Raw genomic sequence first — 13,669 nt, forward strand, 5'->3', positions numbered from 1 at the left:
CTGCAATCTTTATGGATATGGAGGTGACGGAACTTTCGGTTGAACCGAACAACTCTTCTGAGTAAGTAAATCTGCATCCAAAGAAGATGTTAAAGTATCTGAATTCAATAAGTTAGGATTTACCTTATCAGTCTTTGCAGATTCTGATTCCTTTGGCGTAGGAATTTCAATAGCTGGTTGACTTTCTTTCTTTTTCAACATGCTCGTCTTCAACATCAATCAATCGGGGTTCCAGAATTTAACCACTTCGCAATGCCACTACCTTGATATGTTCTTTACCCAAGTTTCTTGGGTTCTCAGTATTGCTCGACAATATTCCTTGTAGTCTATTACGAAGCTCCGTAGCTAACCAGCCCATTTGGTTTTCCAAATTTTTCAGTGTTGCTATTTGGCTCTGGATCAAAGCATCATTCTTTGCCATGTACGCTTTCAACAAGTTCTCCAAACTATTTGATGATTCAACTTGGGCAGGTTTTGGAGCTTGTTGATTAAACCCTTGAGATTGGTTGGGTCTATGCTGTATAAAGTTGTTGTTTGGTCTATTTCCTTGGTTGCTCCAAGAAAAGTTGGGATGATTACATCATGAAGGATTATAGAAGTTGGACTGGGGTCCTTGTCCACTCCTATTTTGGTGTTGGTTCTCTACATAATACACTGACTCGGGATTCAATGGGCAATTCTTGAAAGAATGACCTTCCCCACAGTACACAAAGGAAACTACTTCAAACGGACTTGGTGCCTGAGCTGCAAAATTATTAGCACTATTAGCTGTAAATTGCTTTAACATAGAGGAAATAGATCATACCTAAGCTGATAACGAAGTGAGAGCATCAACTTCATGAACTCTGGCTACAAGTCTTCCTGAAATTGTTTGATTTGTTGGCCATTGATAGTTATTATTGTGATCCCCTCGATGATCTCATAAGCCTCATTATAAGACTTAGACAAAATTGCACCATTTGTAGAAGCATCTACCATCAATCTTGTATGTGCATTGATACCATTATAGAATGTCTCCAAATAGATACGATGAGGAATCCCATGATGAGGACACTTACGAAGTAACTCCTTGAATCTCTCCCAAGCCTCATACAAAGACTCGTCATCCAATTGTTAGAAAGTTGTGATCTCATTCCTCAACTTAGCATTCTTGCTAGGCGGGAAATACTTTACTAAAAATCTCTCTGCTAATTCTTGACATGTAGATATGGAACTTGGTGGCAATGAATTGAGCCATACTCGTGCTCGATCTCCCAACGAGTACGAAAACAACTTCAACCTCAGTGCATCTTTAGTCACACTAGCTATCTTGAATGAATCACTCACCTCCATAAATAATAGAAGGTAGAGATGTGGATCTTCTGTGGACATACCACTTAACTGGCCCACCATTTGTAGCATTTGAAACATCACTAGTTTCAATTCAAAATGGGTTGCCTCAATATCTGGCCTTCTAATTCCTGGATTTAACTCATTGAAAAGTGGCACAACATATTATCTGATGCATCGATCCCTATCATCAACAATAAGGATGGGATTTCGTACATGATCAGCTTCATTACCTTGGTCTTGATTTTGATTTCCAAGGTCCATCTCGACTTGTCTTTGAGTTGTTCATTCACGTCTTCTTTGTCTGAAAGTTTACTCAATTTCAGGGTCTACTGGGAGTAAATTGATAATCCGATCTATGCTTATAAACACCTAGAAAAAAACTGACAAAATTAAAAAGAATAAGCTAGTACTATTAGAAATAACCAAATTGAAAATAAATAATTTCACAAAAAATGACTATGGAAACAGTTGACGATCCCCGACAATGGCGCCAAAAACTTATAACGCTCGGGTTTCTGCCAGTGTACACAGTCGTTATCAAGTAATAAGTAAGTATCGATTTATCGACTCTTGAGGGATTGTATTTGAGCTAAGTCAATTAATTATAAAAATATTATTAACAACTTAGTAAATAGAGACACAATTTAATTTCGAAGTATTGATTAAAAATATGTAAAATTAATCTAGATGCAATGATCCATAATGTGATTTATCCTTACATACAACTATATGAATGACATAGATTTTAGCAGAATTAACACAATAAGCAACAATTATAACATAAATAAGCTAGAACAATTACTTTAATTAAACTCAACTTATTATCAACATGCTTAATAATATTCGGAAAAACATTCCATGGCAACTCGATCTTTCATGAGTTTGGAAACCATATTAGGTCCTTTCGGAATCCTTTACTTAGTAAATATGCATTTTACTGATCCTTATCTACTTAAGGTTTCTTAGTATTTGTGCAACACGCCCGTGTCTATCCCCCGTGGACAACACTATCGAAATACCACGGATGTGTGTGGAGCTACATGACTGTGGGAGAAGCGATCCACATCGTACACGGCTAAAGCACACAGGCGTGCCAGAAGGCCGTGTGACGACATCTTAATTTGAGACAAACAGGGGCGCCGTGTCTATCCCCCCTGGACAACACTATCGAAATACCACGGATGTGTGTGGAGCTACACGACTGTGGGAGAAGCGATCCACATCGCACACGGCTAAAGCACACAGGCGTGCCAGAAGGCCGTGTGACGACATCTTAATTTGAGACAAACAGGGGCGAGCTACGGTGCATAGGGGCGTGTGCACCGGCCGTGCCATTTGAAGAATTAGAATAATCCTTTTATTTTCCTTCCATTAAGTTTTTTTTTTAGATTCATTTCTTTACCTTTTTAAACACGGCTTATCTTTGTGACTACTATCAGATTATTCCCTTCACTCTCTTTTTATCATTCAGAATCATGCGTGACATCAAGATTCATTTCCAATTCTCGATCTCACCAAACCAAGAATAACATCCATTCTTAATACAGAAAGTTTCACTTCTCTCCCTATCTTATTTTTATACTCTAATATCTATCTTTGTACATTGAGGGTAATGTACATCTTAAGTGTGGGGGGTATTTATTTCATTATCAGAAAAATCCCTGAATAATTACCTTGTTCTCTTGAAAAGCTCTCATATCATATTTAGGATAAATTTTAATTGATTTATGATTTTGATTGATATATCTTGAATTAAAACATAGGCATTTATGCATTGATTGTTTAAACTTTATGACATTAGAGAATCAAGCATGATAAGTTGATTTTTAAAAATTTAAAATTATAGGTTGTTTCCCCAAGTCTAGGTATTACTTTGAATTGGAATTCACGAGTCTAAACATCAAAAAGCCATAATTTTTTGTGAGATTTTTGAGCCTTTTGAGCATCTATTAATTCTTTCATGCTCACTTTTATTATTGCTTTGAGTGCGTCAGTATTGAACTATTATTCTAGAACTTGCTTGGTTATGCATGTCGAAACCATACCATTTGATTTGATAAGGCACTTAGGATTAACCCACTCATGACATGAAAAGCCTACCTCCACGATTAACCCCTAGTAAACCCCCTTGAGCCTAACAAGCCATTTCTTGTATTACCCTTAATATTGACCCTTAACCCATTATTGTTGAAATCCCCTAAATTAATTTGATCCCTACTTTTGTCGAGATTTGAGTTGAAGAAATTGCTTAGCTATGTCTTGTTTGTAATAAGTTAGCCTATGTATTTAACTTGTTCTTAAAAAAAATAAATAAATAAAAAAAAAACTATGTATATATATTAGTAATTCCATATTCTGAGAAGAAGCTCTGTTGTACGCAAGTTAAGATTAACTCTTTTTCTAGTTAGGCAATTTTTTAATTCAATCTCGATTCTAACCCTTTCTTTCAGCTTGTGACCACACCCCCTAACCAAGCCTCAATACAACCCTCTAAAGACCTTTTGATTGATGTATCATATTAAATTATAGTGGTGGGGATTTGATTTTCATGCAAGCCTATGGTAATGACTTTTCATTATTGATTATTGAGTGCTTCATTTATTTTCCCTAAACACCTCGAGTGATTTGAGTGAATCTTTAGTGAGGATGTCAAACTCTGTGATATTCTAAATCAAAGGTAATTACTTAGATGCTGAGAGACACCTATGTTTGCATGATTAAATACTCAACTTGGAATGTTTGAAACTTTTATGATCTTTTAGTTGAATTCTCAATGTATGATTACCTATGGATTATTTTGAGATATTATCGATAAGAATTATAAGTTGAGGAAAATTTATTTTGATTATGAGTTGAGGATTTTGCTTGAGGACAAGCAAATACTTAAGTATGAGGGTATTTGATAAACCATAATTTATACATATTTTTACCCCATGTTTAACGCACTTTATGGATGATTTTCCATTAGAATTGATGAATTCGATGCTCCTAATGCTTTAATTTCATGTTTATACTTAGGAGAGCATAGGAGAGCGAAAGGAATGAGAAATGGGCCAAAAAACGGAGAAAATGGGCCAAAGTACGAACTCAACACGACATGGACTTCCTCACATGGGCAGCCCACACGGCCGTGTCAATCTGGTAGAATCAAAGCACAACTCACACGGGTGTAGCACATGCCCTTGCCATTTTAACAAGCTCTAACAAGGCGTGAAGTAATTGAACACGGGCGTGTCCCTGCTGAGCCCAAGTTGATTCCAATTCGGAAAAGGCCACTTTTGAGGGCTCATAGGCATTCCAAAGCCTATAAATACACCCTAAAAAAGGAGAAAAGGGGACACACAGAGGAGGGAGTAAGGAATTACTCCAAGGAAGCCGATTGATTCATCTCAGAAGCCGGATTCATCATCAAGACTGAAGATCTCTCCTCAATTTCCCTTCAGGAGTTTTGGGTTTTCTTTATGTTTTGTATTCTTTATTATTCTAAGATGTTTTCTTATTTAGTTATGAACTAAATCCCCTAAATACCTAAGGGGAATGAAACCTAAGACGAATCTTGTTATTATTTTCTAAATCGTATGATAAATATTTAACTTGTTCTTAATTATGTGTTCTTAATTCTTGTTCTGATATCCCAGGATACTAATTCAAGACAAGCTCTTATTCAGAGGAGGAATAGACCCTGTCTAAGAGTACAATTGTCATAATTAAGCAGAGTTGATTGTGTGCCTAGACATAAGGTGACAAGATTTTGCCGGATTAGGGTGAAACCTAATAAGGGGATCCATAGATCGAGTTAATGCAACCCTAGAGTGTTAATTAGAGAAAAGTCTCGGTTATTCAATATAGAGATTAGACGTTATTAGTCTTGAATAGGGATAATAACATAACTTAGGGATCTCTACGGAATAAGTTGAATGAATAAATCGTCCGATTTGGAGCCAGAATAACAAGTAAAGTCTAGGTGGATTTTTCCTTTGGTATTGTCTTAAGTCAATTGATTTTTCCAAAAGCAATTCCCCAATTCTTTTCTCTGTGCATTCTTAGTTTAGATAATTAGTTAATTAAAACAAAACCTCTGTATTCTTAGGCTAGATAATAAAAAGACAATCATTACTAGTACTTTTAGTTCCTTTGGGTTTGACAATCTGGTCTTGCTAAAACTATATTACTGTTCGATAGGTACACTTGCCTACATCGCGATAATAGTTAGTTCAAGAACGAGTAATTATAAATATTTAAAACCGATCATGAAATAACGTGATCAACCTCCATAATTGGTTATTGTAACATTTCATTGCATCAGAATATAGATCAGTGCGCTGACACATATCGTATTAATTCAAAAAATTGTGGGTGTATTTGAATAATGAAGGCTAGTAGAATCTTAATTAGAGAACCTTAGCAGCATTTCGTATGCCACTGAGATGACCTCCATATAGAGCACCATACAGTGCTTCAAGATTGAAAGCATCTTCTCTTCTGGAACACAACGCTAAATGATGTTATCATTGCATACCTTGAAGTAATACGACTTGTTCCAATAATACTTCACTACTTCACAAAGAAATCTTTCTTTTTTATGGCCTGTGACACCTAACAGGAGTTTTCCACACACTAGATATTTAACCAATTCCACATACCAAGGGGTTGCATCTATAGCAAATAACTTCTCATCTAGTAATACATCGATAATTTGAAGTATGTTTCCATCTTCGCTGCCAACTTCCAATAAAGACAGATGGTCTGCAACTTGATTCTCTAAACCTTTGTGGTCTTTATCCTGTGTATTAATCTTGGTTTTGCATCCTTCTTCACAAAAAGATATCTCAACGCTGAGTGATCAGTAAATACAGTAACCTCTGCACTGAAAAGCTAAGAACGAAACATGTTGAAAGCAAATATTACAGCAAATAATTGTTTTTCTGTAGTGGTATAATTGATTTGAGCCTTTCTAAGAGTTTTGCTAGCATAATAGATGGCGTGAAATATTTTCCCTTTTGTTTTCGTAACACCCCTATCCTGTAGCCGTCGCCGGGATAGGACGAGACGTAACAGAAATTAGGAATCGGATCAGAACAGTAAAATTTTGAGCCTTTTCTTAAATAAAAGATTATTTATATATATAACTAATAGATACAAACAAAGATCAAATTTAAAACTTATAAAAGTAAACTTCAATAAGATTCCATATTCGCATGCCTTATATACAATAGTCAAAATATCATTCTACTTATAGTCTAACCTATACATGCCATAAGCTAAGTCCAAAACACATGATAACCACAATAGTAGATAGTGTGACGAAGTGCTGACGATCCCCGTGCTAATAGTAAGAGTCAACGATCTACAAAAATAAACAGAGAAACATAACATTCAAAGTAAGCTTTCATAAGCTTAGTAAGTCTTAAGCAATTTAAATAGTTGAACTTAAAAACAAACCAAATGTTTGAAATCACATAACACTTTCTGAGTACAATACTATTTGGCCAATTATGCACAAACACATATCATTTTACTCCGTTTATACTCAAACTCATATAAACATAGTATTTACAAGCTTCCGGACTAACTTTAATTCTTTCAAATTTCACTAGTGTATCATTTCTTACCCATACTTACTTTCAACATTCATAGTTAAATGGCATATCGAAAACTATCTTGTAACTTTGCATAATAACTGAATGCACACATATACAAATATACATATGAATTTACCACATCTTTTCATATGCTTCTCATTACACATTCTTTATTCTCGTCAGATCAATCTCACATAAATAATATATATATCACATACCTGAATCACTTAATGTGTAATACGAGTTCAATTTATCATCTTAGCATAGGATCTCGTACTCATATGCTTTATCGAATTCACTAGCATTTGGCCTGTGAGGTATAAAACCCGAACATAACACCAGCACAAAGCCTACGAGACTTAAAACCCAAATACAATCTCAGCACAATTTATTTTATATACTTTTTTACTAACTTTGGCCTCATCAAATATCTAATAATACCCACTTTTCATAATTGGTCATTCGGCCACATTATATACACATAAACTTATGTACATTTCACACTTGCCCATTCGGTCACACCACATACACAAGCACATATATAAGATAATGCTTTTATCATTACTTGCTAATACATCATATACTTTGCTTTCATTTAAATAACCACTCAGCCATATTACATTTCTAAGTAACCATTCAGCCTCACTATACAAATAAGATAGCACACATTTTCATAAAGGCCCTTCAGATAACTTGCACACATTTAATATTAGCCATTTTGACCTCACCACATATACATATCTTGTACATCAATTTCATCATATCAAAACCACTTATATATCATTTCCTAACATCACAATTCAAAATTCGCATATTGTTTTAATCAATATCTTATAAGCAACTCAAACAGTTTTATCAATGTTTACAACATAATCACAAATTCACTACAAGCTGTCTTCCTGAGCAACAGTCACTAAATTATTTATAACTGGAGCTAAGAAATTCCAAATTGAGTGCCGTTAATTTTCCCAGAAAATAGACTCATATATCTTTCATCCATCAAATGTTCAAAAATTTTGGTTTGACCAATCAATACTAGATTTTTATTGAAGTTTCCCCTGTTTTGCTGTTTGACTATTCTGACCACTCTTCACTACGAATCAATTTTCTCATTATTGGCAATTCTTTTGCTTACACGGTTAATTTTATAAGAAACTAGACTCATTAAGATTTCATGGCATAATTTATTTAGCCTCTAACTCAACTCCCACAATTTATGGTGATTTTTCGAAATCACGTCACTACTGTTGTCTCAAGCAGATTTATTACCTATTCTTTGCATTCATATTATTTAACATGTATATCACCAAATCAATCTCATATAACCTTTCAGCATAACCGAATACACACATACACATATGAGACTTTCACATATACTTCTCATTTCGCATTCATGATTCAATTCCGATCAATCTAACATATAAAAGTATATAATACATACCTGACCAACTTAATGTATTGAACATATTCAATGGTAGTTTACTACGAACATTCGAAATCATAATCTTATTCCAATCATCAAAATTAAGTCTGCTAGGATTAAAACCCAATTCCAATCAGCACCACAAAGCATGCGGGACTTTAAGCCCGGATATAATACCAGCACAAAGCCTACGGGACTTTAGCCCGAATATAATACCAGCACGAATGCCTTCGGGACTTAGCCCGGATATAACACCAGGACAAATGCCTTCGGGACTTAGCCCGGATATAATACCGGTACGAATTCCTTCGGGACTTAGCCCGGATATAATACCAGCACGAATTCCTTTGGGACTTAGCCTGGATATAATCCCAGCATGAATTCCTTCGGGACTTAGCCCGGATATAACACCAGCACAAATGCTTTTGGACTTAACCCGGATATAATTCTCCATTATCATGCATATATATATATCATAACACATTAGCATTTCATTTACATTACTTGAACACAAGCACAACATGCTTATCAACCATTCCACTTTCGGCTCAATAGCCACTTACAAAGAACACGATTTCGTTTCGCTATCCAACATGATTTCTATAACCATTCGGCTACAGTCATATGTACAAATTATTTATTCCACTACGTAATTCAAGTAGAACCAATAGGTCACAATTTATTTATTATGCTTATATACCATGATTTTATCAAATCATAAGCTAAGTTTCATTACTCAAAGACTTACCTTGGATGTTTTGAATAGTTGCGGATAATCTACTCGACTGCTTTCTCCATTCCCTTATCTGATTTAGATCCCCTTTGCTCTTGAGCTTAATTAAAACAAAATAGATTTATTTAAATTACTTACTCAATTTTACTTCTTAGTAGTCACATTTGACAATCATATAAAACTCCAATACATAATATATTTTATAAAATATGTCATGAATCGATTTCATACTTATTCAATCAATATATATTCATATCCACAAACAAGGATTCATATAACTTATCATGTTTTCGTATGCATGAATTCAACCATGCATCTGATTGTCACTATAAGTACATGGTACATAAGACACATATACATATATTCATACCTATATCTGACTATCACAAATTAATCATTTACCATATTACTTATTTCCATTTATCAACAATGCCGCACACAAATACATACATGCTCATACACATATGATCCATTTATGATTAATATATAACCTAGTCAGCCCTAACTATGCAAACTTAACCTTCATATTCAATTCCATTTCATGACCGAATCACTTATAGATACTACCTAAGCCATCAACTACTTTAACACACAAACATTACTCAAAGATTACGCTAGTTCACATTCGGCAAGTTTCACAACTACACAAGCCGAATTTTTCTATCATCTCAACTACTAATATGAACATTAAACTATATCAAACATCACCCATTTGCAAATTTTTCATGAAAACTTGAAAACAACATTCATTCTCTACAAAATTCATTTGTAGCCGTATACTCATATGATTACTAAATTCCAAAATTTTAGCATGGGTTAAGTAAAGAACTTAATGATTAACTTAAAATAAGCTACCATTTCAAAATTTATCATAATTTACTAACCTTGTTTCAAGCTTAAGATGACCGAAGATTTTGGCCCTTTGTTTTTTCTCTTTTCAATCGGCCAAGAAGAACAAAGATGAAACTTTGTTTTCTTCACCTTTCTTTTTTTTTTTATTCATCAATATTATAAAAATTATAAAGCCATTTAGTTTCCTTAAAACTAATAAATAATACATATATATTGTCACAAACATCAACATGGCCGGCCACTATAAACAAAAAGGGACATTTGACATGCAAGTCCAAACTCTTTAAAACATGCATTAATAAACCAGTTATAAATTTATCTATCACATTTCAAAATTTTCTCACATAAGTCTTATTTAATAATTTCACATACAATTGGCAAAATTACAGTATGAAACTTTCACACATGCACGTTCACATATAATAAGCATCAAATATGATGGTTAATTATTTTTACGACTCGATTTTGTGGTCCCGAAACCACATTTTGACTAGGGTCAAATTAAGGCTATTACAACTCTCCCCCCCTTAAGGATTTTCATCCCCGAAAATCTTATCAACAAAAATAGTTTCTATTCTGAAAACGTTTTCAAAAAATTTCAGAATCACAAATTTCCATTCATCACATGTATCTCTTTTTACCAACAATCTCTAAACTTTAATTCGCACTGACAGATCACATTGGCAGACTATATTATGAATATCTTAACAACTTTGTCGATAGGAATTTTGTACATACTAAACTGAAGACACAAATTCTTCCTTGTTAAAAGATCGATCATGACCTAATGACATTTCTTTTTCAGAAGACAAATAAAATTTTTATTCGGTTTGGATATCAATTCTCTTTCATAACCACATCTATAACATCACTGATTGCTTTTATTCCATATACACAAAATTTCAACTCTGATAGGTAGCAATTTGTCATCTGAATATAGTTCTGAAATACGCTACAATACACAGTCACTTATACACCTAATCCGTATATCTGTATTATTTATTTTAACTTAGATAAACAAACATTTCACAGTCGGAGTTCATATAAAAATCCTTTAACCCATCTGAATACTTATTCCTTATAAGAACAATAATAACATTAATAGAAATTTCATATATCCAGACATCCATAATCGAATAACTGTTACTCTGAACTCATTTTGAACTATCATATCTCAATATACTTTTATACTTCTCAATTTCACTAGAAGAATAGACCTTGCTTAACGTTCAATACTTTTATTCCTTGGTTCAAGAAACACTCAAATTTTTCCCTTGAATACTCGAAACTGTCAAATATGCAACACTGACACAACCACAATCATCTCTAATCATCAGCCGAACAGTTCTTTTTATAATAACTTTAATATTTGTCTCTGAATCTTTAACAAATTCAATCATACATATAATCCGAGTTAAATCACACAACTGAATCAGTCTTGTCTAACAAATAATAACTTTTCAAGACCACTTTTCTTCCTGCATGTCGTAACTCTTCAAATATACATTATATTAGATCTCTTTAGATAACTAATCCAAATTCATTATCACTGCATAACTCGAAAGAACATAACACTCAATCTTTAACTTAGTGATATATAAGTGAAAACCAATCCACAGGTCTGAGCTGAAATCTCTATCATTCAGACCCTTATTTATGGCCATTCCTTTCATAAGAATCAGAGAAATCCAAATATATAATCATTATAAACATAATTGTTTCAGATAAAAAATATATATAAACTTTAGAACTGAGCCATATCTGGTTATTTATATAAGAAAAAAAATGAAAAGAAAACCAGAATACAGAAATCCAAAATACAATGTCGTATCAGAAATCCTAGAATAAAATCTCCTAGAACATAGAAATAAAGATCAAAATAGCTCCTCAGAGAATACCAGAAGAAGACTATAATTAATAACCCTGAAATTTCCTCTATAACAGAAATAACACATTCTTCAACATTTTTATAAGATGGAATGCCAATCAATAGAAACAGAAGAATAACCTCATATGAATTTATCCTCGAATTCATTCTGATCATACTACAATGAATTCTCAATTTTGACACATCATAAGCATGTTTCAATCCTCTCAATACCATCTGCTACAGCTTGATCGGGATCGAAATTCATTATATTACAAAAAAAAAAAACACATTTTAGCTGTCAGAAATCATCACACTATCATTTTATCACTTTATGGCATGTATAGCTAGACTCACACGTGCTACTTAGTCCTAGAATCGACTAAACCGTAACTCTGATACCAATAAAAATGTAACACCCCTATCCCGTAGCCGTCACCGGAATAGGATGAGACGTTACCAGAAATTAGGAATCGGATCAGAATAGTAAAATTTTGAGCCTTTTCTTAAATAAAAGATCATTTATATATATAACTAATAGATACAAACAAAGATCGAATTTAAAACTTATAAAAATAAACTTCTATAAGATGCCATATTCGCATGCCTTATATACAATAGTCAAAATATCATTCTACTTATAGTCTAACCTATACATGCCATAAGCTAAGTCCAAAACACATGATAACCACAATAGTAGATAGTGTGACGAAGTGCTGATGATCCCCGTCCTAATAGTAAGAGTCAACGATCTACAAAAATAAACAGAGAAACATAACATTCAAAGTAAGCTTTCATAGGCTTAGTAAGTCTTAAATAATTTAAACAGTTGAACTTAAAAACAAACCAAATGTTCAAAATCACATAACACTTTCTGAGTACAATACTATTTGGCCGATTATGCACAAACACATATCATTTTACTCCATTTATACTCAAACTCATATAAACATAGTATTTACAAGCTTCCGGATTAACTTTAATTCTTTCAAATTTCACTAGCGTATCATTGCTTACCCACACTTACTTTCAACATTCATAGTTAAATGGCATATCGAAAACTATCTTGTAACTTTGCATAATAACTGAATGCACACATATACAAATATACATATGAATTTACCACATCTTTTCATATGCTTCTCATTACACATTCTTTATTCTCGTCAGATCAATCTCACATAAATAATATATATATCACATACCTGAATCACTTAATGTGTAATACGAGTTCAATTTATCATCTTAGCATAGGATCTCGTACTCATATGCTTTATCGAATTCACTAGCATTTGGCTGCGAGGTATAAAACCGAACATAACACCAAAGACAAAGCCTACGGGACTTTAAACCCGGATACAATCTCAAAGACAATTTATTTTATATACTTTTTACTAACTTTGGCCTCATCAAATATATAATAATACCCACTTTTCATAATTGGTCATTCGGCCACATTATATACACATAAACATATGTACATTTCACACTTGCCCATTCGGTCACACCACATACACAAGCACATATATAAGATAATGCTTTTATCATTACTTGCTAATACATCATATACTTTGCTTTCATTTAAATAACCACTCAGCCATATTACATTTCTAAGTAACCATTCGGCCTCACTATACAAAAAAGATAGCACACATTTTCATAAAGGCCCTTCAGATAACTTGCGCACATTTAATATTAGCCATTTCGGCCTCACCACATTTACATATCTTGTACATCAATTTCATCATATCAAAACCACTTATATATCACTTCCTAACATCACAATTCAAAATTCACATATGGTTTTAATCAATATCTTATAAGCAACTCAAACAGTTTTATCAATGTTTACAACATAATCACAAATTCACTACAAGCTG

At 33.3% G+C, this 13,669-nt stretch overlaps 1 non-coding gene across 1 annotated transcript; it reads left to right on the forward strand.

Annotated features, from left to right (window-relative positions):
- Nucleotides 1-1,036: 1,036 nt before the first annotated feature.
- LOC128284627 (small nucleolar RNA R71) lies at nucleotides 1,037-1,143 on the forward strand. Its single transcript, XR_008275050.1, has one exon. It is a non-coding gene; the product is annotated as a small nucleolar RNA R71 (small nucleolar RNA).
- Nucleotides 1,144-13,669: the final 12,526 nt, after the last annotated feature.

Source organism: Gossypium arboreum, chromosome 11, assembly GCF_025698485.1.
Source record: "Gossypium arboreum isolate Shixiya-1 chromosome 11, ASM2569848v2, whole genome shotgun sequence".
Taxonomy (NCBI): Eukaryota; Viridiplantae; Streptophyta; class Magnoliopsida; order Malvales; family Malvaceae; genus Gossypium; species Gossypium arboreum.